Below are 24,551 nucleotides of genomic sequence, written 5' to 3'. Positions count from 1 at the left end.
TGGGAGAAAATATTTGGAAATGACATATCAGATAAAGGTCTAGTATCCAGAATTTATAAACAGATTGTTCAACTCAATAACAAAAACACAGCCAACCCAATTACAAAATTGGAAAAAGACTTGAACAGACACCTCTCAGAAGAGGAAATACAAATGGCCAAAAGGCACATGAAGAGATGCTCAATGTCCCTGGCCATTAGAGAAATGCAAATCAAAACCACAATGAGATATCATCTCACACCCACCAGAATGGCCATTATCAACAAAACAGAAAATGACAAGTGCTGGAGAGGATGCAGAGAAAGAGGCACACTTATCCACTGTTGGTGGGAATGTCAAATGGTGCAACCACTGTGGAAGGCAGTTTGGCGGTTCCTCAAAAAGCTGAATATAGAATTGCCATACGACCCAGCAATACCATTGCTGGGTATCTACTCAAAGGACTTAAGGGCAAAGACACAAACGGACATTTGCACACCAATGTTTATAGCAGCGTTATTTACAATTGCAAAGAGATGGAAACAGCCAAAATGTCCATCAACAGAAGAATGGCTAAACAAACTGTGGTATATACATACGATGGAATATTATGCAGCTTTAAGACAGGATAAACTTATGATGCATGTAATAACATGGATGGACCTAGAGAACATTATGCTGAGTGAGTCTAGCCAAAAGCTAAAGGACAAATACTGTATGGTCCCACTGATGTGAACGGACATTTGAGAATAAACTTGGAATATGTCATTGGTAACAGAGTCCAGCAGGAGTTAGAAACAGGGTAAGATAATGGGTAATTGGAGCTGAAGGGATACAGACTGTGCAACAGGACTAGATACAAAAACTCAAAAATGGACAGCACAATAATACCTAAGTGTAAAGTAATCATGTTAAAACACTGAATGAAGCTGCATCTGAGCTATAGGTTTTTGTTTGTTTGTTTGTTTGTTTGTTTTTACTATTATTATTACTTTTATTTCTTTTCTCTATATTAACATTCCAAATCTTTTTCTGTTGTGTTGCTAGTTCTTCTAAACTGATGCAAATGTACTAAGAAACAATGATCATACATCTGTGTGATGATGTTAAGAATTACTGATTGCATATGTAGAATGGTATGATTTCTAAGTGTTGGGTTAATTTCTTTTTTTCCATTAATTAATAAAAAAAACTTTAAAAAAAGTGATTGGATAAACAAATAGCAGTCTATGCAATGGAATACAACTCAGCAATAAAAAGGAATGAACAATTGAAAAAAAAAAAAACTGTTCTGTTTCTGGTATATTGCATTCCAGTAGCTTTAGCAAACCAAAACAGATTTTGGTCCCAGAGAAGTGGGGTGCTGCAGTTTGCTGATAACAAACATGTTGGTACAGTTTCTTGAATGGATAAAGGGAGGATTCTGGAAGAGTTCCATGGATTTTGATAGAGAAGGCCTAGAATGCTTTGAATAGACCATTAGTAGAAATGTAGACTCTTGTGTTATTGCAAACTGGAAGAAAGGTGACCCTTGTTTTAAAATGGCAGATAACCTGGCAAAATTGACTGCTGGTTTTGGATGGAAGGCAGATTTTAAAAACCATGAGCTGTGAATACTTAGCTGAAGAGATTTCCAAATTAAATGTGGAAAGTACAGCCTGGTTTCTCCTTGCAGCTTATGGTGAAATGCTACAAAAAAGAGAGAAGCTGAGAATTGGACTCTTGGTTACAAAGAAACCAGAAATTGATGATCTGGAAAATTCTGGGCTTCCAGAAAGGGAGACCCAGAGAACAGTGCCCCATGTGAAAATTTAACCAAATGTGGAACCAAGAAGCCATTTCTTCTTGGAGAAGGAGTTATCCAGGAAGGATTTGTGGAAATTCCTCATCTTAGTTTTGTAATGGGCAAGCTCATCAAAGTCATGCATGGGCATGTTCTGCCTTAAACAAATATCTTCTCTGGCTATGGATCTGTAAAATTCAAAAAAAGTTATCTGCTGCCAATATGAAAAGGAGGGACAATCTTAGGATACATATTCTTGTTACCATAAGGAAAACCTGGAAGGAGCACAGGGGTACCAAATTCAAACAGCTCTGAAAACCTGCAGGGTAAACTCTGTTAGATTTCAAACTATGAGAGTCATTTATTCTTGAGGTTTTCTAAGGGTCTACTCAGCAACTCTGCTTTCTTCAAATGCTGGGGTGAGTTTTCCAACACTGGGACTCATTGGGGGGACCACTTTTTTCTCGGCTTCATCCTCTCCAAACATCAGGGGAGGACCTGGGATCTCTGCCTTCCCTTAGGTACATGCTCAGCCCCTCCAGAACGATGGGATGGCAGCCAGGCTCTCCCCAATCCCCAAGGAATGAGCTTCATACTTTTGGAGGCCTGGAGCACAAGAACTCTTCCAGAACATCTAGGTAGAAAGCCCACCCTCTGCCTTCAGGCCTAACTCAGCCTCTCCAAGTGCATGGGTGGGTCCTCTATCCTTGCCCAAGATTTCTTGGCTTCAGACCTTAGCTTCAGACCTTAACTTCCATGGTTCTGCCTTTGAAGTTATTTTTTTCCTTCAATTAGTCCCTTTTAGTCCGGATTGGCAATGATTCTATTTATACAGATCCCACAACAGTTTTGTTGGTTTTCTAAGTAGTATGCAGGGATCATAACCATCCAACATATTGTTGGGTGGGATCCTTTTTATTGTTTCCATGGAGATGTAACCCACCCAGTTGTGGGTGGGATCTTTTGATTGTGTGGTTTTCATGGAGATGTGTCTCCATTTATTCAAAGTGGGTCACTTACTAGAGTCCATCAATAGGAAAGAAACTTACTAGAGTCCTTTAATAGGGAATGATTTTGAAAGAAGCTTTAGAGCCTACACAGCCAGAAACCTTTGGAGATGCAGAAGGAAAATGCCCCCAGAGAAGTCTTATGAAATGAGAAGTCAGGAGAGAAAGCTGGCAGACATCACCATGTGCCTTTCCAGCTAAGAGGTATTCAGAAGCCAAAGACTACAGCAGGCACCAGCCACTGTCTTTCCAGCTGACAGAGGTGTTCTGGATGGCATCAGCCTTTCTTGAGGGAAGGAAGCCTCTTATCAGTGCCTAAATTTGGAAGTTTTCATGGCCCTAGAATTGTAAACTTACAACTAAATATATTCCCTTTTTAAAAGACATTTCATTTCTGGTATATTGCATTCCAGCAGCTTTAGAAACCAAAATAGGGAGTATGCAGGAATGCTGTAATTTCTGCATGATTGTTCTGTAAGTCTACAACTGTTCTAATAAGAAAAGTTATCTTAGATTAAAGAAAGATGTATAGGTTTACATAACCAAAAAATACAAAGAGCATCTTCTGGTATGTTCCATTGAGATAATCAAGGAATAAAGTCAGAAAAGCCTCTGTACCTCAACTTGAATTACTCTGTATTGGCTTCATTCTTAGCAGGCTCTTCCCAGGTGGGAGTAACATTGCCACCAGGGGTCCAGGCTTATAGTTCACTGTGCTAGCAAGTCATGGGAAACGAAAAGATCTTTCCTAATGCTAACAAATATTCCAGGACTGACTCTGTCACTGGGGCAATTTGACTACATTCCCATCCCATCCCATCGGGATGGAATTAGTCCAATTGAAACTTCATGGCTGAAATTGGGGCAGGGCAGTTCCTCAAAGATAAGCCAAAATTTAAATTTAAATCAAAAGGAGGCATGTAGAACACAAAGATCAAAACTATAGATATTTACAACTGTACTGATCACCTGCCCAATATTCCCATGTACTCTTTTCTTAATATAAATAATTCTTTAAAAACCTCCACTAATAAAATCCACCATTCCTATGTGCAACCAAAGTACATAGAGATCCATTTCTAGAAAAGGAGACAACTTAAGATTACACTCAGCTCTTGTGTGCAAGATCCAGAATCTCTGGGAGATGAGCATTGCTCTTGGTGATGGCATTGTGGACTAAATGACAAATGTATCCATCCCCAATACCCCCAGTATAAAATAATAGAGGGAAAATAGCATAACAAAAAACAATCCCCTTGGAAATGGAAACAGACGCAAGTTCACTGGTTCAGAGCATCAACTAAACCTGACAGATGGGGATAGCAAATACACCTGCCAAGGTAGAAGCATGAGCTTTTGCATCAATCAGTGTGGATCTTCCCAGTTCTGTCCCCTGACTATCCCTCTGGCCTTGGCTGAGATGGGCACAAGGGAGAATTCCCTTTCTGGGGGATACACTGTGTTAGTCTATTTCCATTTGGCCAGGGTTCTGAGACCTGGTGGCTGCATCATAGGCTGAGATTTTGTAGGTTTTTGGTTACTTGGGTAACGGGCTTGGGGTTCTCTGGCAATACTTCTCCTTTACAGTTTATTAGTTTCTAATGATTTATATTTGTTAAATTCCACAGATTATGATTAGTTATGGTCCTTGAATCAGGAAATACACCTGGGGGATTCTGTTATATAGCAACAGGTTCTGGAGCTTTATTCATTTTCTGTTCTCAGTTTTCAACCTGACCCAGTCTCTTGACAGTGCAAAACAATACCCCAGATCGGAGAACAGCAGTTCACCCGCTCCCTACTCCATGTTGCACTGGGGATAATTGTCACTTTTGTCAAAAAAGAGCCCAAAAGGATGTATTAGGTGATGCAGAATCAGTCCTCTCCAGGTCCTAATCACATTTCTGACCATATTTCCCCATACTTACTTCTGACTTCAGCTTGATGCAGAGAATTCAGCAAAGGTCAAGCTTCTCTGCCACTCAACCACATTGAATTTCTGGCCACTGGCAGAATGTATCTTTCTGAGAAAAGCTGTATTTTCCTCCCTCCCTGCCTTTAAGGCAGGTCATAATTAATAAAAGCTTTGTCCCTTGTACAATTTTACTCGAAGTTGTAGGAAGTAGCCAAAACACATTACTATCCTGATATTTTTCCAACAACTGTTCCCAAATCAAGCCTTGGCACAGGATGTGGTTTGCATTTATTATAAAACAGGTCGCAGTTTTGCCAGCTGCTTTGCTATCAGTTACCAGGAAACTTCCCTTCTCAGCCAAGACAGAATTTTCAGTGCCTCACAATAAATATTGTCTTAGGAAAATCCATACTTATACTGTAACTCATAAGGCAGCTTTTGAAATGAAGTCAACTGGTAGTTTCACATTATATATTACAGTTGGTAAATTAAAAATTACTCCTGAGGAATGTGAAACTTTATAGTATCAATCATGTAGCACCTGGGGGGATTTGGATTAATGAGTTACATAACCCCTTGAATGTATGTTGGAAATCTTTAGCCTACTTGAGAAGAAAAAGTGTCATCTCAGTAAAATGTAAAATTAAATAGATAACTGGCTCATTCACAGTTAAATTCCTTGCCAACTAAAATTATATAACATCTGTTTCTTCTGATTTGTTTTTCTTTCTTTTATTAGAGACGTAAGTTTGCCAAAAAAAATGCATAAAATACAAAGTTCCCATAAACCGCCCTATTATTAACACCTTGTATTAGCTTGGTGCATTTGTTTCGATTCATGAAGGTACATTTTTATAATTGTACTATTAACTGTAGTCCATCATTTTAAATAGGGTTCACTGTTTGTGATGTACAGAACTATGTTTTTTTGTTTTTATTTTTAATTTTTACCCTAGTAACATATTTACAGCCTGAAATTTTCCCTTTTAACCACATTCAAATAGAATTGCTGTTATTATGTTCACATTATTATGTACTACCAAAACCACCTGTTACCAAAACTTGTCCATTGACCCAAATAGAAACTCCTCACAATTTAAGCATTAATTCCTTCATTATCTACCACCATACAGCACCCTGGCAACCTGTATTCTAGTTTCTTATTCTTTCAATTTGTTTATTCTAATTCTTTTTTTATCAGCGATGTCATACAATATTTGTCCTTTTGTGTCTGGCTTATTTCACCAAACACAATATCTTCAAGATTCATCAGTTTTACTACATGTAATTGGAATGTCATTCCTTTAAGTGGCTGAATAATATTTCATTGTATGCATGTATACATTTTGTTTATCCATTCTTCAGTTAATGGACACCTGGGTTTCTTCCATCATTAGGCAATCATGAAAAATGCCATTAGGAACGTCATCTGCAAATATCTGTTTGAGTTCCTGCTTTCAACTCTTTTGGGTATATACTTAGAAGCTGTATTGCTGGGTCATATAGTAGTTCTATATTTAACTAAGGAACTGCCAAAAGATTTTCTACAGAAGCTACATCACTTTACATTCTTACAAGCAATGAATGAGTGTTCCTATTTCTTCCATCCTTTCCAACACTTGTAATTTTCTGTTGTTTTTGTTTAAAATAATAGCTGTTTTAGTGGATATGAAATGGTATCATGTTGTGGCTTTGATTTGTATTTTCCTAACTAATGATGCTGAGCTTCTTTTCATATGCTTTTTAGCCATTTGTATATCTTCTTTGGAGGAATATCTATTCAATTCTTTTGCCCATTTTTTAATTGGGTCACCTTTTTATTGTTGAGTTGTAGGATTCTTTATATATTCTGGATATTGAACTCTTATTGGATATGTGGTTTCCAAACATTTTCTCCTATTAGTTAGATTGCCTTTTTCTTTTGTGATCAAGTTCTTTGATGCATGAAAGTTTTAAATTTTGATACAGTCCCATTTATCTATTTTTTCTTTCATTGCTTGTGCTTTGAGTGTAAAAATCCATGAAACCATTGCCCAACACAAAGTTCTGAAGATGCTTCCATATGTTTTCTTCTAGGAGTTTTTATAGGTTCTGGCTCTTGTGTTTAGCCTTTGATCCATTTTTAGTTGATTTTTATATGGTGTGAGGTAGCGGTCCACTTTCATTCTTTTACATAAGGATACCCAGTTCTCCCATCATCATTTGGTGGAGATACTATTCTTTCTCACTTGAGTGGACTTGACACCCTTCTTGAAAATCAGTTGGTCATAAACGTGGGGGTGGATTTTTGAGCTCTCAATTTGATTCCATTTTTTTCAAGTACATTACCTTTTATATAGCAGTCATTCAATAAATACTTAATTGAGCCTATTAATTAATTGATGTAGAAAGGATCAACTGAACAGAACCTAAATCACTAGTCATTTTTTCCAGATTTTGAGTAAGCTTGGAACTGAAACCACAGGGATATTTGTTCTACCTATTAATCTGAAGGACATCATAGCATGTTTTCCCTTCCAGTATCGGATCCAATCTAGGGTCAGGTATTGTCTTTAGGTGTCATGTTTCTTTAGGCTTCTTTAATTGGGAACATTTACAAAGCCTTCTTTTTTTCTTTTATGACTTGACATTTTGAAGACCATAGTTTTCCCCACTTTTTAAAAAGTTTAATTTTCCAATTAATATACAGTAAGATTGACTTTTCTTTTGGCATATAGTCAATGAATTTTTTAAAATTTTTTATTAATTAAAAAAATGAACAAATGAACTAAAACATCAACATATATAATCAGTAATACACAATATCATCACTTAGTTGCATATTCATCATTTCTTAGAACATTTGCATCAATTCAGAAAAAGAAATAAAAAGACAACAGAAAAAGAAATAAAACAAAAATAGAAAAAAAACAAAGATTATACATACCATACCCCTTGCCCCTTGCTTTCATTAGCATTTCATACTAAATTTATTTTAACATTTGTTCCTCCATTATTTATTTTTATTCCATGTGTTCTACTTGTCTGTTGACAAGGTAGATAAAAGGAGCATCAGACACAAGGTTTTCACAATCACACAGTCACATTGTGAAAGCTATATCATTATTCAATCATCATCAAGAAACATGGCTATGGAGCCCAGCTCTGCATTTTCAGGCAGTTCCCTCCAGCATCTCCACTACATCTTGAATAACAGGGTGATATCTACTTAATGCGTAAGAATAACCTCCAGGATAACCTCTCGACTTTGTTTGGAATCTCTCAGCCATTGACACTTTGTCTCATTTCACTCTTCCCCCTTTTGGTGGAGAAGGTTTTCTCAATCCCTTGATGCTGAGTCTCAGCTCACTCTAGGGTTTTTCTCAATCCCTTGATGCTGAGTCTCAGCTCATTCCAGGATTTCTGTCCCAGGTTTCCAGGAAGGGCTGCACCCCTGGGAGTCATGTCCCACGTAGAGAGGGGAAGGGTGGTGAGTTTGCTTGTTGTGTTGGCTAGAGAGAGAGGCCACATCTGAGCAACAAAAGAGGCTCTCTTGGGGCTGACTCTTAGGCCTAACTTTTAAGTAGACTTGACCTATCCTTTGTGGGGTTAAGTTGCATGTGAACAAACCCCAAGACTGGGGGCTCAGCCTGTAGCTTTGGTTGTCCGCACTGCTTGTGAGAATATCAATAATTCAACTTGGGGAGGTTGAATTTTCCCCCGTTCTCACCATTCCCCGAAGGGGACTTTGCAAATACTTTTCCACTCACTGATCAAATCACTCTGGGATTCATTGGGGCATCACTCTGGACAAACCAACAAAATCACATGTCCTACCTGAGATTCCAAGTACTTAAGGTGTTCAATCAAACTATTTACATAAGTTATATTAGGAAATGCATAGTCAATGAATTTTAATAGATGTATAGATTCATGTAACCCCAGCTCAATCAGATTACAGAAAAATTCCATCTTTCCCAGCACTCCCTCATATTAATCCCCCATTGTAGTCATTCCCTTCTCCCATCCCTAATCCCTGGCAACTACTGATCTATGCATTGTCATTATAGCTTTGCCTTTTCAAGTATATCATGTAAATGGAAACATACAATATGTAACCTGTGAGACTGATTCCTAGCACTCAGCTTAATGCCTTTGAGATTGAACCAAGCTGTTATGTTTATCAGTACTCTGTATGGATAAATCTATTGACTCATATGTCTGTCCTTGTGCCAGTATCATGCTATTTTGATTACTATGGCTTTGTAATACATTTTAAGCTGAGTAAGTATGAGTCATCCAACTTTGTTCTTTTTCAAGATGACTTTGGCTATTTGGCTATTTTGACTCATCCATAAATATTTGATGATTGGATTTTCTATTTCTGAAAAAAGGCTGTTGGAATTTTTATTGGGACTGCATTGAATTTGTAAATTGCTTTGGGTAGATTTGACATGTTAACAATATTTAGTTTGTCAATCTATGAACATAAAAAGCCCTTCAATTTATTTAGCTCTTCTATGATTTCTTTTAATAGTGTTTTATAGTTGTCTAAGTCCTTTGCAGTCTTAGTTAAATTTATTTGTATATATTTGATTTTTTTTGCTATTGTAAATGGAAATTTTTCTTAGTTTATTCTTCAGATTGTTCAGTACTTGTGTATAGAAACAATACTGATTTTTGCATGTTGATCTTGTACCCCAGTATTTTGCTGAATTTGTTAGTTCCAGTAACTTTTTTGTTGTGGATGTTCCAGGATTTTCTGTATAGGGATCATGTTATCTGAAAATAGGGAACATTTCACCTCTTCCTTCCATCCAATTTAGATACATTTGATTTCTTTCTCTTGCCCAATTGCTGTAGCTAGACTTCCAGTACAATTTTGAATAACAGTGGTGACAGTGGGCATCCTTTTCTTGTTCCTGACTTTAGAGGGAAAGCTTTTACCCTTTTACACTGAATATGTTGTTAGCTGTGAGTTTTTCATATATGTCCTTTACATGTTGAGGAAGTTTCCTTCTATTCCTGGTGTTCCAAATGTTTTTATCAAGAAAATGTGCTAAATGCCTTTTCTGTTCCAATTGCGGTGATCATGTGGTTTTGTTCTTTATTCTGTTAATATGGTGTATTGCATTACTTGCTTTTTTGGTGTTGAATCACCATTGTATACCTGGGAAAAATCCCAGCTGATCATGGTTATTCTTTTGATGTGCTGTTCAATTTGGCTTGCTAGTATTTTTTTTTATAGGATTTCTGCATCTATATTCGTAAAGATATTGGTCTGTAATTTTCTTTTCTTGTGGTCTCCTTATCTGGTTCTGGTATGAAGATGTTGTTGGGCTTGTAAAATGAATTAGGATATATCCCTTTCTCTTCAGTTTTTTGGAAGACTTTGAGTAGGATTGGTGTTAATTATTCTTTGAATATTTGGTAAAATTTACCATCTGTTCTGGACTTTTCTTTGTTGAGATATTTGTTTATTGATTCAATCTCTTTTAGTTATTGGTTTGTTGAGATCTTCTATTTCCTTGTGAGTCACTGTAGGTAGTTTGTGTGTTTCTAGGAATTTGCCTATTTCACCTAGGTTGTCTAAATTGTTGGTGTCCAATTGTTCATAGTGTCCTTTTATTATCCTTTTTATTTCCGTGGGATTGGTAGTAATAGCCCCCCTTTTAATTCTGATTTTAGTTATGTCCTCTCTCCTTTTTTCTGTTTCAGTCTAGTTAAAGGTTTGTCAATTTTATTGATTTTTTTAAATAACCAACTTTTGGTTTCATTAATTCTCTCTATTGTATTTTTATTCTCTATTGAATTTATCTCCAGTCTAATGTTTGTTACTTCCTTTCTTCTGCTTGCTTTGGGTTTAGTTTGTTCTTCTTTTTCTGAGTTCCTCCAATTTGAGCTTACATCTCTGATTTGAAATCTTTCTTCTTTATTAACATAAGCATTTGGTGCTTTAAACTGCCATTTCAGAACTGTTTTCGCTGCATCTATAACTTTTGGCATGTTGTGGTTTCATTTTCATTCACCTCAATGTGTTTCCTAATTTACTTGTGATTTCCTCTTTAACTCAATAATTGCTTAAAAGTATGTTATTTACTTTCCAAATATTTGTTGAATTTTCCATTTCTCTCTCTGTTATTGATTTCTAGCTTCATTCCTTGTGGTTGGAGAATATACATTGCATGATTTCAATGTATTTTAAAATTTTATTGAGATGTGTTTTGGACATAAGGTACGGTCTGGAGAGTGATCCATGTGCTCTAGAGAAGAATGTCCATTCTGTTGCTGTTGGGTGAAGTGTTCTATGTATCTCAGCTGTGTCCACCTGGTTTCAGCACTTTGAGTCTTCTAATTCCATATTTGACTTCTGTTAAATGTTCTATCCATTATTGAAAGTGATGTTTTAAAGTCTCCTAGTATAAATGTAGAACTATTTTTTCCCCTTCAAATCTGTCAGTATTTGCTTCATCAATTTCGGGGCTCTGCTGTTAGGTGAATATATATTTGTAATTGTTATATCTTCTTGTTGAATTCATCCCTTTATTCATAAATAATGACCATCTTTGTCCCTCATTACAGTTTTTGACTTAAAGTCTTTTTTATCTGATATTAGTATAGCTGCCACAACTCTCATACTACTTTCATGGAATATTTTTTCCCATCTTTTCACTATTAGCCTATTTATGGCCTTGAATTTAAGGTGAGCATCTTGTAAACAGCATGTAGTTGGGTCATGCTTTTTCATGCTTTCTGCCAATATCTGCCTTTTACCTGGAGAATTTAAGCCATTTACATTAAAAGTAACTACTAAAGTAGAACTTTCTTCTGCCATATATGTTATTTAGCCATTGTAAGTCATCCCTTTTTTTGCCCCTCAGTTCTTCTGTTAGTGTCTACTTTCATATTTCTTTGGTTGTTTGTATTGTATTATGTTGAATCCCTTCTCTTTTTTTTTCTGAATATATTTTTCATATATTTTCTTTGGGGTTACTATGTGGTTAAAATTTAACAACTAAATATATTTGATATGATAGAACTTACCTTCAATAGAATACATATACACTGTTTCTATGCCCTTTCTCCCCTTACCTTTTTTTGTACTCACTTCAAGTTATATCTTTGTACATTGTATGTCCAAAGCCATAGATTTGATGTAACTTCTTATTAATTTGCATTTTAGATATGTAAGAAATAAGATGTGGAATTACATACTAAAAAGTATAATACAATAGTACTAACATTTATGATTATGCAAACGTTTAACTTTTAGAGGAGGTCTTTATTTCTTTATGCTGTTTTGATCCATTGTCTAGTGTCCTTTTCTGCCAGGCTGAAAAACTCCTGAACACTGCTTTCAGGACAAGTCTAGTAGTCATGTACCTCCTCAGCTTTCATTTATCTTGGAATATCTTAATCTCGCCATCATTTTTGAAAGAAAGTCTTGCTGGGTATAAAATTTTTGGATTGTATTTTAGCTTCTTAGGACTCTTAAAGGGAATTTATTAGTTTACTGTTTGAGGGCAAGAAAGTGTCCTACTAAAGCCATCATCAACATGATGTTTTCTTGCTGAAGACTGGCTGCCAATGATCCTTGGCTCCTCTGCTACTTGGAAAGGTACCTGACAGCATCTCCTAATCTCTCCCTTCTCTTGTGGGTTTCATTGCTTTCACCTTCTTGCTTCCATGGCCTTCTCTTTCTCTGTGTATTCATTCAATTTATAAAGTACTCCAGTAATAGGATAAAAACCCATTTTGAATGCGGTGGGTCACAACTGAAGCAGCTTTATCAAAAATTCCTACTTACAATGGGTTCACACCCACAGGAATGGATTAAATTTAAGAATATGTTTTCCTGAAATTATTCAGCTCCAAACCATCAGATGGCTATGGCTTTTTCTCAGCCCTTTAAGTATTTCAACCCACCTTGCCTCCATGGTTTCTGAGGAGATATTGGCACGTAATCTAATTAGGACTCTCACACATAAAATACTGATCTTCTCTTCCAGCTACAGAATGCTCTCTTTGTCCTTTGCATTCAACAAATTGACCATGTATTTGGATAGGTTTATCCTGGTTTGCTGTTCTCTGTGTGTCTAGGATTACATATTCATGTCTTCTGCCAAGTTCGGAAAGTCATTATTTCTTTGAATATTCCTTCTGCTCCTTTCTCTTCTCCTCCCTCTGGGATTGTCATAATGCACATATTGGTATGCTCGGTGGTGTACTACAAATCTCTTAGGTTATATTTGCTTTTTCTGAATTTTTTTTAATCTCTACTCCTCAACCTGACTCATTTCAATTATCTTGTCTGCAAGTTTACTAATTGTTTCTTCTGACAGCTCAGATCTGCTCTTAAAACCCTCCTGGAATTTTTCATCTCAGTTATTGTGGTGTTTAACTCCAGTAGTTCTCTTTGGTTTCTTTTTTAAAATTTCTATTTCTTTATTGAGATTCTCACATTGTTCGTTCATTGTTTTCCTGATATCCTTTAGTTCTTTCTCTGCATTTTCCCTCAGCTGCTTGAGCATATTGAAGATCATAAAAAAACAACAACTTTGTCCAGTATGATCACAGTTTGGTCTTCCTTGCTGATGTTTTCTAGATTTTTATCCTCTTCCTTTGAATGAACCATCATTTCCTATTTATTTTTTTGTCTTATAACTTTTTGCTGCGCAGTGTATATTTTAATGTTTTGAAGTATGTACTCTGACACTTAGTTCCTGAATGTCTGCTTCTTACTTTGTATCTAGCTAATAATAAGACAGATTCTCTCGATTGCGGAGCTAAAAAACCAAACCAAATATCTTTCATGATCTTGGCACACTGGTGCTTGCATTGGTTGGTGCTCTCCTTCAGTGTTCAACCCTTTTATCAAGAAGTTCTGTTCCAGGTGATTGCAAAGTTTAGGGTCCTTCCCGTCTTTTTTGGGGGACTGTCTTGTCTTGTGTTTGTGACTTCTTGTAGACTTGAGAATTTCCCTGTTTACAGAAATTTGAATGCTTCCTCTATTCCCTAGAAAACAGACCTTCTCCTTCTCCTGGGTGTTCCACCATAGGACTTAACACAGGTAATCTTTTGCTTCAGGCTGCCTGACTCAATTGTTTCTTAAACTACTTACACTGTCTCTACCTGCTTTTGTCTAGAGGGAAAATTATGGGATGGGGGCCAGCCAGAGAGGAGATTTCCAAGTCAGTCTTTGGTAGCTAGAAGGTGGCTGGGGGCCCACAAAGGAAGTGTCGGCTGGGTCCACATTGTCCTGGGGATGGGACAAGAGAAAATCCAGCAAGGGTGCCAGGAGCTTCTCCAATGGCTCTTTGAAGCTGTATTTTCTTGATTTGGCATTCCTCATAAATGCATCCCTTTCATTGTTTCCATAGCTTTGAGGAAGGATCTTTAAGGCTCCTCTGCAACTTTTGCTTGGGGTTAGTTGGAACAATGGCCACTTCAGAACTGGGCAATCCAGTGACCAGAGGTGGCTAATCAAAGCAGTGATTATCCATTGGACTGCACACCCCCAGATTGTGGGGAACTAGGTTTTTATATCCCACCCTGGCACTAGAAAACTGTACTAGTAACCAAGGTTTAGTACCTCACTGCTGCCTGCTGTGAGTTTTGGGGATGAGCAGTGCTGCAAGGAGAGAGCACTTTACTGGCATTTCTTATAATTTACCAGCCTCTTCCGTCCACTCTTTTCCACATGCTGCATCAGCGTTCTGCTAGCTCTGGAGTTTGGTAGACAGCTCCCACCTGTTTCCTAGTTGTTTTGGTGGTGGGACCAATTAAAAATGGAGTTCCCTTCTCCACCATCTTCCAAACTTTCCACAAGCTTCTTTGGTTTAATTCAAATTCGATTATAAGAACAAACAGAAATGTTCTTTTTACTCTTTTATTTAGGGTGTTATTTTTGTTTCTCTGTGGTGTCACCATAACTAGTAACCCCAAAGGAAGGAAGTTTCTCCTAATACACATGGCTTCCTAAACTGAGCGGGCTCTTAAAAATTATTCTTCAGATAAGTAGGGTATGTGGATGTAATGTAATTATCATTTATATACAAAAACAAAAACATAAGGATTCATCGACTATGAAATTAGAAAATAGATTTTCATTGCTGTATGCAAATGATAATCCTGCATAATGATCCTTGTGCCCAGCCCCAATTACCTATTTTCTTCTTAAGGTCATCATTTCTTCTTATTCATTTTTTTTTTGGCGGGGGTGCATGATCAAACCCAGGTCTCCCACATGAAAGGTGCGCATCCTACCACTGAAATGAAAATTATTAATTTTATCATCAATGTATGTTCATTGGGTCACCTTATGTTTGCTGGAGCATAAAATATGAAGGATTTGTACCCACAATCAAAGTAAAACAAAATTGAAAGTATGTCTAAACAATGGCCAAAACAAAAAAAGGAAAAGAAATGAAAAGAACAATTAGGCATATGTAAACTAAAAAAGGAAATGGATATTTACTGAACACTATTACCCTCCAGTAAACACATATAGGGGTTATTATTTCTCTCTGTGTTCTATCTTTAAACTTTTAAAATATACTTTGGAGGTTAAATAGCTTCCTCAAGTTTAGCCAGCTTGTGAGTGGTGTTTTATTTGACTCCAGAGGAGTCACCATCCAGCCCTAGAAGTGCTAGATAATTATTACTTAAGACTCTTTGGAATATCTTTTGTGCATTCTAACATTTTCTGCCACATTAGAAGGTGATTTCTCTGATAAAATAGACTGAGGCCTAGAAAAGTAGTTAGTTGGTTAACCTGAGAAGGGTCTTGTTCAAAAGCAGAAGAGGCAGACACGCTAGACATCTCAGTGATAACTCAAGGGTAGTGCAAAGCAGGCTGTATTGGTTTGAATCTATTATGTGCCCCCTAAAAGCCATGTTTTAATCCTGATCCATTCTTGTGGGGGCAGCCATTTCTTTTAATTCTGATTCCAAATTGTAGGCAGAAACTTGATGACATTATCTCTATGGAGATGTGACATGCTCAATTATGAGTGTGAACTTTTGATTCAATGGAGATGTGGCTACACCTATTTCAGATGGGTCTTGATTAGTTCACTGAAATCCTTTTAGAGAGGGAACATTTTGGAGAGAGTCAGAGCTTACAGAGAGAGTGCCTATAGAAACTTCAGAGCAGAGCTGACACAGATGCCAACACTTGGAGAACAGAGACACAGATATTTGGAGATACTTGGAGCCCAGCAGATATTGCCATGAGATGTTAAGCAAGTCAGAACCTGGAGAGAGCCAAGGGAAGCCAAGAGATGAAAGCCAGCCCTGGAAAGCAAAATGAGGATGCCCCACAGGAAAGGAGGCTGAAAGCAATGGAGCCCAGGAACGAGGGACCAGCAGATGCCAGCCACATGACTTCCCAGTTGACAGAGCTGTTCCTGACCCATTGGCCTTTCTTGAGTGAAGGTAACCTCTTGTTCATGCCTTAACTGGACACTTTCACTTCTTTAGAACTGTAAACTTGTAACTTATTAAATTATATTTTTAAAAGCCATTCCATTTCTGGTATATTGCATTCCAGCAGCTTACAAACTATTACACAGGTCATAAAACTCTGAAGGGCCACGAATATGTCATTGATTCATTTATAACTTGCTCTTGCCCAAGCATCTCTAAGCAACAAATTGTAAAATCCCAATGTGATAGTGAGCTGGGATGGTGGAGGGAATATTTTGAGGCCTCTTATTCAGATGTGGAGAGTGAAGAGGAGCTCTCAACTGAAAAGCTGTCAAGGAACTAGGCCTACAATGGAGAGGCTATATTGCAAACAGCAGCCAGTGGATCAGGGAACAATTGACCAAGGGTTTGGTTAAAACCCAGTTATTCTTCTGAAAAGATGCTCAACATCATTAGTCATTAGGGAAATGCAAATCAAAACCATGAGATACCACTTCACACCCATTGAATAGCTGTTATTTAAAAAGCAAATGGGAAAATAAGTGTTGGCAAGGATGTGTGAAAACTGGAACCCTCATGTATGCTGGTGGGACTATAAAATGGTGCAGCTGCTATGGAAAACACTTTGGTGACTCCTCAAAAAGTTAAATATGGAATTACCATATGACATATCAATTCCACTCTTAGGTATATACCCCAAAGAATTGAATGCTTTTTTTTAGGTGCATGGTCTGGGACTCGAAAGGATACTTATACATCTATGTTTATAGCAACATTATTCACAATAGCCTGAACAGCCAAGTGTCCATTAATAGATGGACGAATAAGGAAAACTGTGGTTTACACAGAGAGAATGGAATATTTTTTGGCCACAAAAAGAATGAAGTTCTGATACATGCTGCAACATAGATGAACCTTTAAAACATTTTGCTAAGTGAAATAAGCTAGATTCAAAAGACAAATATCGTATAATTCTACTTATATGAAATATCTAGAAAAAGAATTCACAGATATAGAAAGTAGATTAGAGGGAGGCCTAGGGAAAGGAGAATAGTGAGTTATTGCTTAATGGATATTGAGTTTCTGTTTGGAGTGATGAAAGAGTCTTGTTAATTGATGGTGGTAATCACAGGACATTTTAAATGTAATTAGTGTTACTGAACTGTACACATAAAGTTGTTAAAATGGCAAATATAACATATATATATATATAAATAATCACAATAAATTTTTTTTTAAGTTGTAGCAACATCCCACTGTCCCTGTACCCAAATCTGTTCTAGTTTCCAGAATTCCCAGTTCAGTTTAAGCAATGAGAATTTATTCACTCATGGCTTTGAGGCTGGGAAAATGTCCAAATCAAAGCACCATCAAAGCAATGCTTTCTCCCTGAAGACTGTGGCATTCTAGGACTAGCTGCCAGTCATCCTTAGTTCCTCTGTCACATGGCAAGTCACATGGTGGCAGCTCCTGGTTTCTTCCTTCTCTCCCAGGTTCCATTTCAGCTTCTTGCTTCCTATGGCTTTCTCTTTCTTGTCTGAATTGGTTCTACACATAAAAGACTCCAATAATAGGATTAAGACCCATCCTGGTTGATGTGGGTCACACCTTAACTGAAGCAGCCTCATCGAAAGGCCCTATGTACAATGAGTTCACACCCATAGGAGTGGATTAAGTTTAAGAATATGTTTTTCTGGGGTACATACAACTTCAAATCACCACAAGCTCCGTGTGAGAATTTAACTAAGCATAGGTCTTCAATGCAAGTCAGGATTCGAAATGCAGTTATTCAGGAAATATCTGTGGAAAGTTCTATTGTCTGATGGCTTGAACTTCTATAAACTACATGCAATGCTGACAAGTTTTTTTTTTTTAATATTTGTATGAGTGGAAACATTGCCAGCCTAGACTGAAAGGAACAGAGAAGGGATGAACTAAATAAAGAATAACTTCAAGGGCAGAACCATGGAAGCCATGGTCTTGGCAGTAGAGCTCTCCCAGGCCAAGAGAGAAAACCCACCCATGTTTGTGGAAAGAGTGGGTACATACCTGTGCTTTGAGGAGGGCCCGTCATCTGCCCTGGCACTTGGAGAAGTGGGCCTTCTACCCAGCATTCAGGGAGCGTGTTACAACCCAAGTGCTTGGAGATGGTGGGGACTGTGGACAGCCTGTTCACCACCAGTGTTCTGGGTCTGGGCCCCTGCACCCTGGAGTTTGCAGAGAGGCTGGCCACTATTCCTGTGGTTGGAGAGGGTGAAGCTTTACCCCAGTGTTTAGAGAGAGCATGGTTCCTACACTACTAGGAAAGTGTAGGGCAGTCATTCCATCAAGCTCAGAGGGTGACCCCAGAACTATAGATGACTCTCAGACCTTAAAATCTAATGGAGCTTGCCCTGCTGTGTTTCAGAGTTGTGTGGTGAAAGCAGGTAACTTGTTCTCTATGTTTCACAGATCCACAGAAAGAGAATTATGCCTCAGGACACTCTACACCCATAACTGATTAGGACGAGACTTTGTACTCAGCATTGTTACTTAACTTAAAGCTCCTGGGATGTTGTGATGGAATGAGTGTATTTTGCATGCAGAAAGACCATGAGGTATCCAGAGGATAGAGTGAGCTATATATACTTCTGAAAAACATGTTCTTAAATTTAATCTATTCCTGTGGGTGCGAACCCATTTTAATAGGACTTTCTAGTAGGGTTACTTCAGTTAAAGTGTAGCACAATTCAAGCAGGATAGGTCTTAATCTTATCACTAGAGTCCTTTATAAGCAGAATGAAATTCAGGCAGAAAAAGTGAAAAAAGAAGTCACAGGAAGAAAGAACCCGAAATTCAGCAGAACCTAGGAAAGAACTGAAAGCTCAGAAGAAGCTGCCATTTGTATCACCAGGTGACAGAAGTGGAGATAAGTTCCAAGGATCACCAGCAGCCAGCTCCAGAATACAATCTTTGGGAAGAAAGCATTGCCTTGATGACACTTTTATTTGGGTTTTCTCTTAGCTTCAAACTGTGAGCTAATAAATTCCCATTGTTTAAGTCAATCCATTTGTTCTAGTTTGCTAGCTGCCAGAATGCAGTATACCAGAAATGGAATAGCTTTTTAAAAGGGAAATTTAGTAAGTTGCTAGTTTATAGTTCTAAGACTGAAAAACTGTCCCAATTAAAACAAGTTTATAGAAATGTCAATCTAAGACATCTAGGGAAAGATACCTTGGTTCAAGAAGGCCAATAACTTTCAGGGTTTCTCTCTCAAGTGGAAGGGCACATGGCGAACACAGCCAGAATTTCTCTCTCATCTGGAAAGGCACTTGGTGATCACAGTCAGCACTCCTCTCTCACCTGGAAGGGCACATGGCAAACACAGCGTCATCTGCGAGCTTCTTCTCCTGGCTTCCTGTTTCATGAAGCTCCCCAGGAGGCATTTTCCTTCTTCATCTCCAAAGGTCACTGGCTGGTGGACTCTGCTTCTTATGGCTATGTCGTTCTGCTCTACTCTCTCTGAATCTCTCTCATTCTCCAAAATGTTTCCTCTTTTATAGGACTTCAGAAACTAATCAAGACCCACCCATTTGGGATGGAGACATGCCTCCAACTAATTCAGTTTAACAAACACTCTTGATTAAATCACATCTCCAGGGAGATGATCTAGTTACTGTTTCAAACATACAATACTGAATAAGGATTAGGAGAAATGGCTGCCTTTACAAAAATGGGATTAGGATTAAAACATGGCTTTTCTAGGACACATACATCATTTCAAACCAGCACACTATAGCATACTATTTGCTTGAGCAGCCAAGGAAACTAAAATAGCTGGTGATGTTAACTTTGGCCACTTGGTGAAGGTCGTATGGCAGAGGTTCATTTCTGTATGATTTTTCTTAATGCTTCAATTTGCTTTGGGGTTTACAATGGAGTCAGCTTATTCACATTAGCTCAGAGCTAAAAGTAGAACAATTAGGAAGTATTCCAGCACAAATTATTCATAAGATAATATGTATGACCTGTGGAGCACTTCAATACATACAAGGGATTATTATTATTATTATATATGTCTATTTAGTGATGATTGTACTTCTAAAATTTCCAGGAAAAAATTCATATTATGGCAATATGACTTTTGAGATCGAGTCTATAATATCTGATGAAAAGGTAAGCCTCTCTGGTTTTTCACCTGGATTTTGTCAGTAGAATAACCACATTAAAGTAACACCAATCCAAAGCCAAATGGCCTATTGCTCCTGATGAAGGATAATGTCTGCTTTTCTGAAAGTCTTATTATCTCAGATCTTTACCCACATCTTGGATAAATTACTTATAGTCTTTGAGTTTCAATTTCTTCATCTATAAAATATATAGAGACAGAGACAAAAAGACACACAGAGAGAAAACCATCCCATTTGCAGAACAGTTAGGAAGAAGAGAAATAAAAGACAATGCACTTAACAAAATGTTTAGTAAAGTTAATGTGAAAAATAAAGCAAATTACTGTGGAAGTGGTCCCCAACAGTACATACCGTGGATCTGCATGATGTAGGCAGGGTAAATATTGCTGTAATCCTGCCATGCCAGAGACCTGGGTTTGAATTCTGGTGCCCACCCATGTTAAAAAAAAAAGTGACCCTGCAAAAGCTAAGAATTGCCTGTATTTAATATAAATTAAATCATTTTATTATTTTATCTCCAGTGTTTAAATTTTTTTTTCCAATAGCATGAAAGGTGTTATTTGGATATAACTACAAAGCAAAGTCACACATCAGTGTTGTAGTCACCAGCAAGAAGCATTCTCTAATCTAAATTCAGGGAAATTCTTACCAATCGGGCTGGCATAATGTAAAGCAAAATTCCTTTCTTCCAGTTAACTTCCATTTGACCAGTGATCACAAAAATACATATGATTCATTCAACTGAAAATACATTACCTTGAAAAGCCCCACGAAAAGACCAGAGTTCATTTCTGCAGCATTCAGTTTTCTACATGCTCCTTCACTTTTTCCCAGTTGCTCTGTTTTGGGTCTTTAATCTTTTAATACCCTTGATCATATGTGAAGCAAAAAATATGAGTCTTCTTTGCTAGGTCATTCTCTCTGGTTAGGTGTTTTACGATCTAGAAATCAAAGGGGATGAGAACATTGTTAAATAGTTATAGACTTAAATTGCATGATAATTTGAAGAAACAGAATTAATAGTAAACCATGCTAATAGGAAGCCCTCAAGGCAAATTCCATTCCTGGGACATTCCTGGTCTCAAGGAACCCGGGAGCAGGGTAATGAATCTGCTCACGCAGGACTAACACCCATCCGTCACTAATTTCGGTTTCCTGATTCATACTTTTCATGGAAACAGTTTCAAATTAGTTTCAAAAATGAAAGCTAAATTGTTTCAGTTTGCTAAAGCTGACAGAATGCAATATACCAGAAATGAGTTGGTTTTTACAGTGGGGATTTATTAGGTTTCAGATTTACAGTTCTAAGACCATGAAAATGTCCAAATTAAGACATCAAGAGGAAGAAACCTTCTCTGAGGAAAGGCTGCTGGCATCCAGTGTTCCTCCGTCACATGGGAAGGCACGTGGCGACATCCTGGCTTCCGGGTTCAATGGCCTTCTCCAGATGTCTCTAGGCTTGTCCCTGTAGGTGCTCCTGCTCTCCCCACCTTTCGTCTCTCATAAAGGACTCCGGTGAAGAACTGAGACCAACCTTGAACGTGCCTGGGTCACGTCTCAATTGAAATAGCCTAACCCAAAGGCCCCGCCCCCCATAGGTCTGGCCCTCAAGAATGGATTAAAATGGGCCAACATGGCGGTTTAACAATGTGCGCATTTTAGTTCATCCTCCAGAACGGCTACTGAATAACCAGACACAGTACAGAACAGCTCCTGGGGCCACATCAGTGACCGGACATACAGCATACCCCAGTCTGGGCCAGATGGACTGGGTGTGAGGCCCTCCAGAACCGTGAGTCCCCCAAGCCATGGTGGCTGGTGCCCCTCCCCCACAGGCCACTTCCCAGAGGGGAAAGGAAAGAGACTTTACTAGCAGCAGGGGCTGAGCCCAACCAAATGCCAATTGTGGAATTAATTAACAGATTCTGACTACTAAAACAGGCCCCAGCTCAGGAGAACCTGGTCAAAGCAGAGGTCACATATTTTGCTCTGGCACCAAGGGGGCAGGGCTGACAGAAAAAGGGAAAAAAAAGAAGGAAACAGAGGTTTTTGTGGCTTTGTTTCTACAAAGGCTTGACTGCCTTAGGATACAGCGGCAGGGCTCCTCAGGCTGCAACTGCCCCAGGCATAGGCAGAAACAAACTTGTTTGAGGGCTAGTCTGGAGCCTGTGCCTTCCCCAGGGGAGGGGTGAAGCCCAACTCAGGTGGAATTACTTTCTCAAGGAATTCAGACACCAGGGCTTGGTAATTTGAAACTATTAAAACCAGCCTACAACCTCTCCTCTGACTCCGCCACACCCCCAGCCAAAGTTAAAGGTACTGCATCATTTTATGCTGGTGGGACATGCAGGCAGACAAGCACCACATACTGGGCAGGATAAGAAAAACAGGGTTCCAGAGACTTCAAAGGAAAGTTTTTCAACCTGCTGGGTCTCACCCTCAGGGAAAACCGACACAGGTGACTCTTTCCTCCTGACAGGAGGCCAGTTTGGTCTGGGAAAATCTGGCTGCAGTCTATAATACCTAAGTTGACCCTCCTAAGTGTGGGGGTGGGGGGAAAGGCACCATACAAGCAGGGCAAGAAACAAGAAAACAAGAACTGAAAAATTCTCCTCTGTTAAACAAAACTTAAGCTAGAGGTCCAGATAAAGCTGAATTGAATGTCAAAGAACAGATAGACAACAAATTCATCCAGCAAGAAAACCTTAGGTAAAAGAAGTGCAAGCAATCTCCAGAATAAACTAATTAAGGTAATTAAATGCCTAGAGGCCAGCAAAAAATAACAAATCACACTAGGAAAACTGAAGCTATGGCCCAGTCAAAGGAACAAACCAACAATTCAAATGACATACAGGAGCTGAAACAATTAATTCAGAATACACGAACAGACATTAAAAACCTCATGAAAAACCAATTCAATGAATTGAGGGAGGATATAAAGAAGGTAAGGAATGACCAAAAAGAAGAAATCAAAAGTCTGAAAAAACAAATCACAGAACTTATGGGAATGAAAGACACAGTAGAAGAGATGAAAAAAACAATGGAAACCTACAATGGTAGATTTTGAGAGATAGAACGTAGGATTTCAGATCTGGAGGACGAACATCCGAAATCGGCAAGAAAAAGAAAATATAGGGGAAAAAAAGGAAAAATATGAGCAGGGACTCAGGAAACTGAAAGACAATATAAAGTGCATGTATATACATGGTGTGGGTGTCCCAGAAGAAGAAGAGAAGGGAAAAGGAGGAGAAAAACTAATAGAGGAAATTATCACTGAAAATTTCCCAACTCTTGTGGAAGACTTAAAATTACAGATCCAAAAAGTGCAGTGTACCCCAAAGAGAATAGACCCAAATAGACGTACTCCAAGACATTTACTAATCAGAATGTCAGAGGTCAAAGAGAAAGAGAGAATCTTGAAAGCAGCAAGAGAAAAGCAAACCATCACATACAAGGGAAGCCCAATAAGGCTATGCATAGATCTCTCAGCAGAAACCATGGAGGTGAGAAGACAGTGGGATGATATATTTAAATTATTAAAAGAGAAAAACTGCCAACCAAGAATTCTATATCCAGCAAAATTGTCCTTCAAAAATGAGGGAGAATTTAAAACATTTTCAGACAAAAAAATCACTGAGAGAATTTGTGACCAAGAGACCAGCTCTGTAAGAAATACTAAAGGGAGCACTAGAGACAGATATGAAAAGACAGGAGAGAGAGGTGCGAAGAAGAGTGTAGAAAGGAAGACTATGAGTAAAGGTAAAAAGAAGGAAAATTAAATATGATATATAAAATCCAGAAGGCAAATAGTAGAAGAAAGTACTACCCATGCAGTAATAACATTAAATGTTAATGGATTTAACTCCCCAATCAAAAGACATAGACTGGCAGAATGGATTTTAAAATAGGACCCATCTATATGCTGTCTCTACTCAAAGGACATGAGAGCAAGGACACAAATGGACATTTGCACACCAATGTTTATAGCAGCATTATTTACAATTACCAAGAAATGGAAATAGCCAAAATGTCCATCAACGGACGGGTGGCTAAACAAACTGTGGCATATACATACGATGGAATATCATGCAGCTGTAAGACAGAATAAAGTTATGAAGTATGTAACAACATGGATGGACCTTGAGGACATTATGCTGAGTGAGATTAGCCAAAAACAAAAGAACAAATACTGTATGGTCTCACTGATATGAACTGACATTAGTGAATAAACTTGGAATATTTTGTTGGTAACAGAGACCATCAGGAGATAGAAATAGGGTAAGATATTGAGT

At 38.1% G+C, this 24,551-nt stretch overlaps 1 long non-coding RNA gene across 1 annotated transcript in view; it reads right to left on the bottom strand.

Moving 5' to 3' along the window:
* The window catches only part of LOC143682504 (uncharacterized), an 87,877-nt gene that overhangs the window by 3,561 nt on the left and 59,765 nt on the right, over window positions 1-24,551 (bottom strand). The window contains exon 3 of the long non-coding RNA XR_013175164.1: window positions 21,016-21,200. This is a non-coding gene — a long non-coding RNA (uncharacterized LOC143682504). The remainder of the gene's footprint in view (window positions 1-21,015; window positions 21,201-24,551) is intronic.

This window comes from Tamandua tetradactyla, chromosome 5 (genome assembly GCF_023851605.1).
Source record: "Tamandua tetradactyla isolate mTamTet1 chromosome 5, mTamTet1.pri, whole genome shotgun sequence".
NCBI lineage: Eukaryota > Metazoa > Chordata > Mammalia > Pilosa > Myrmecophagidae > Tamandua > Tamandua tetradactyla.
The sequence above is the reverse complement of the archived record's forward strand: the minus strand, read 5'-3'. Positions and strand labels throughout refer to the sequence as shown.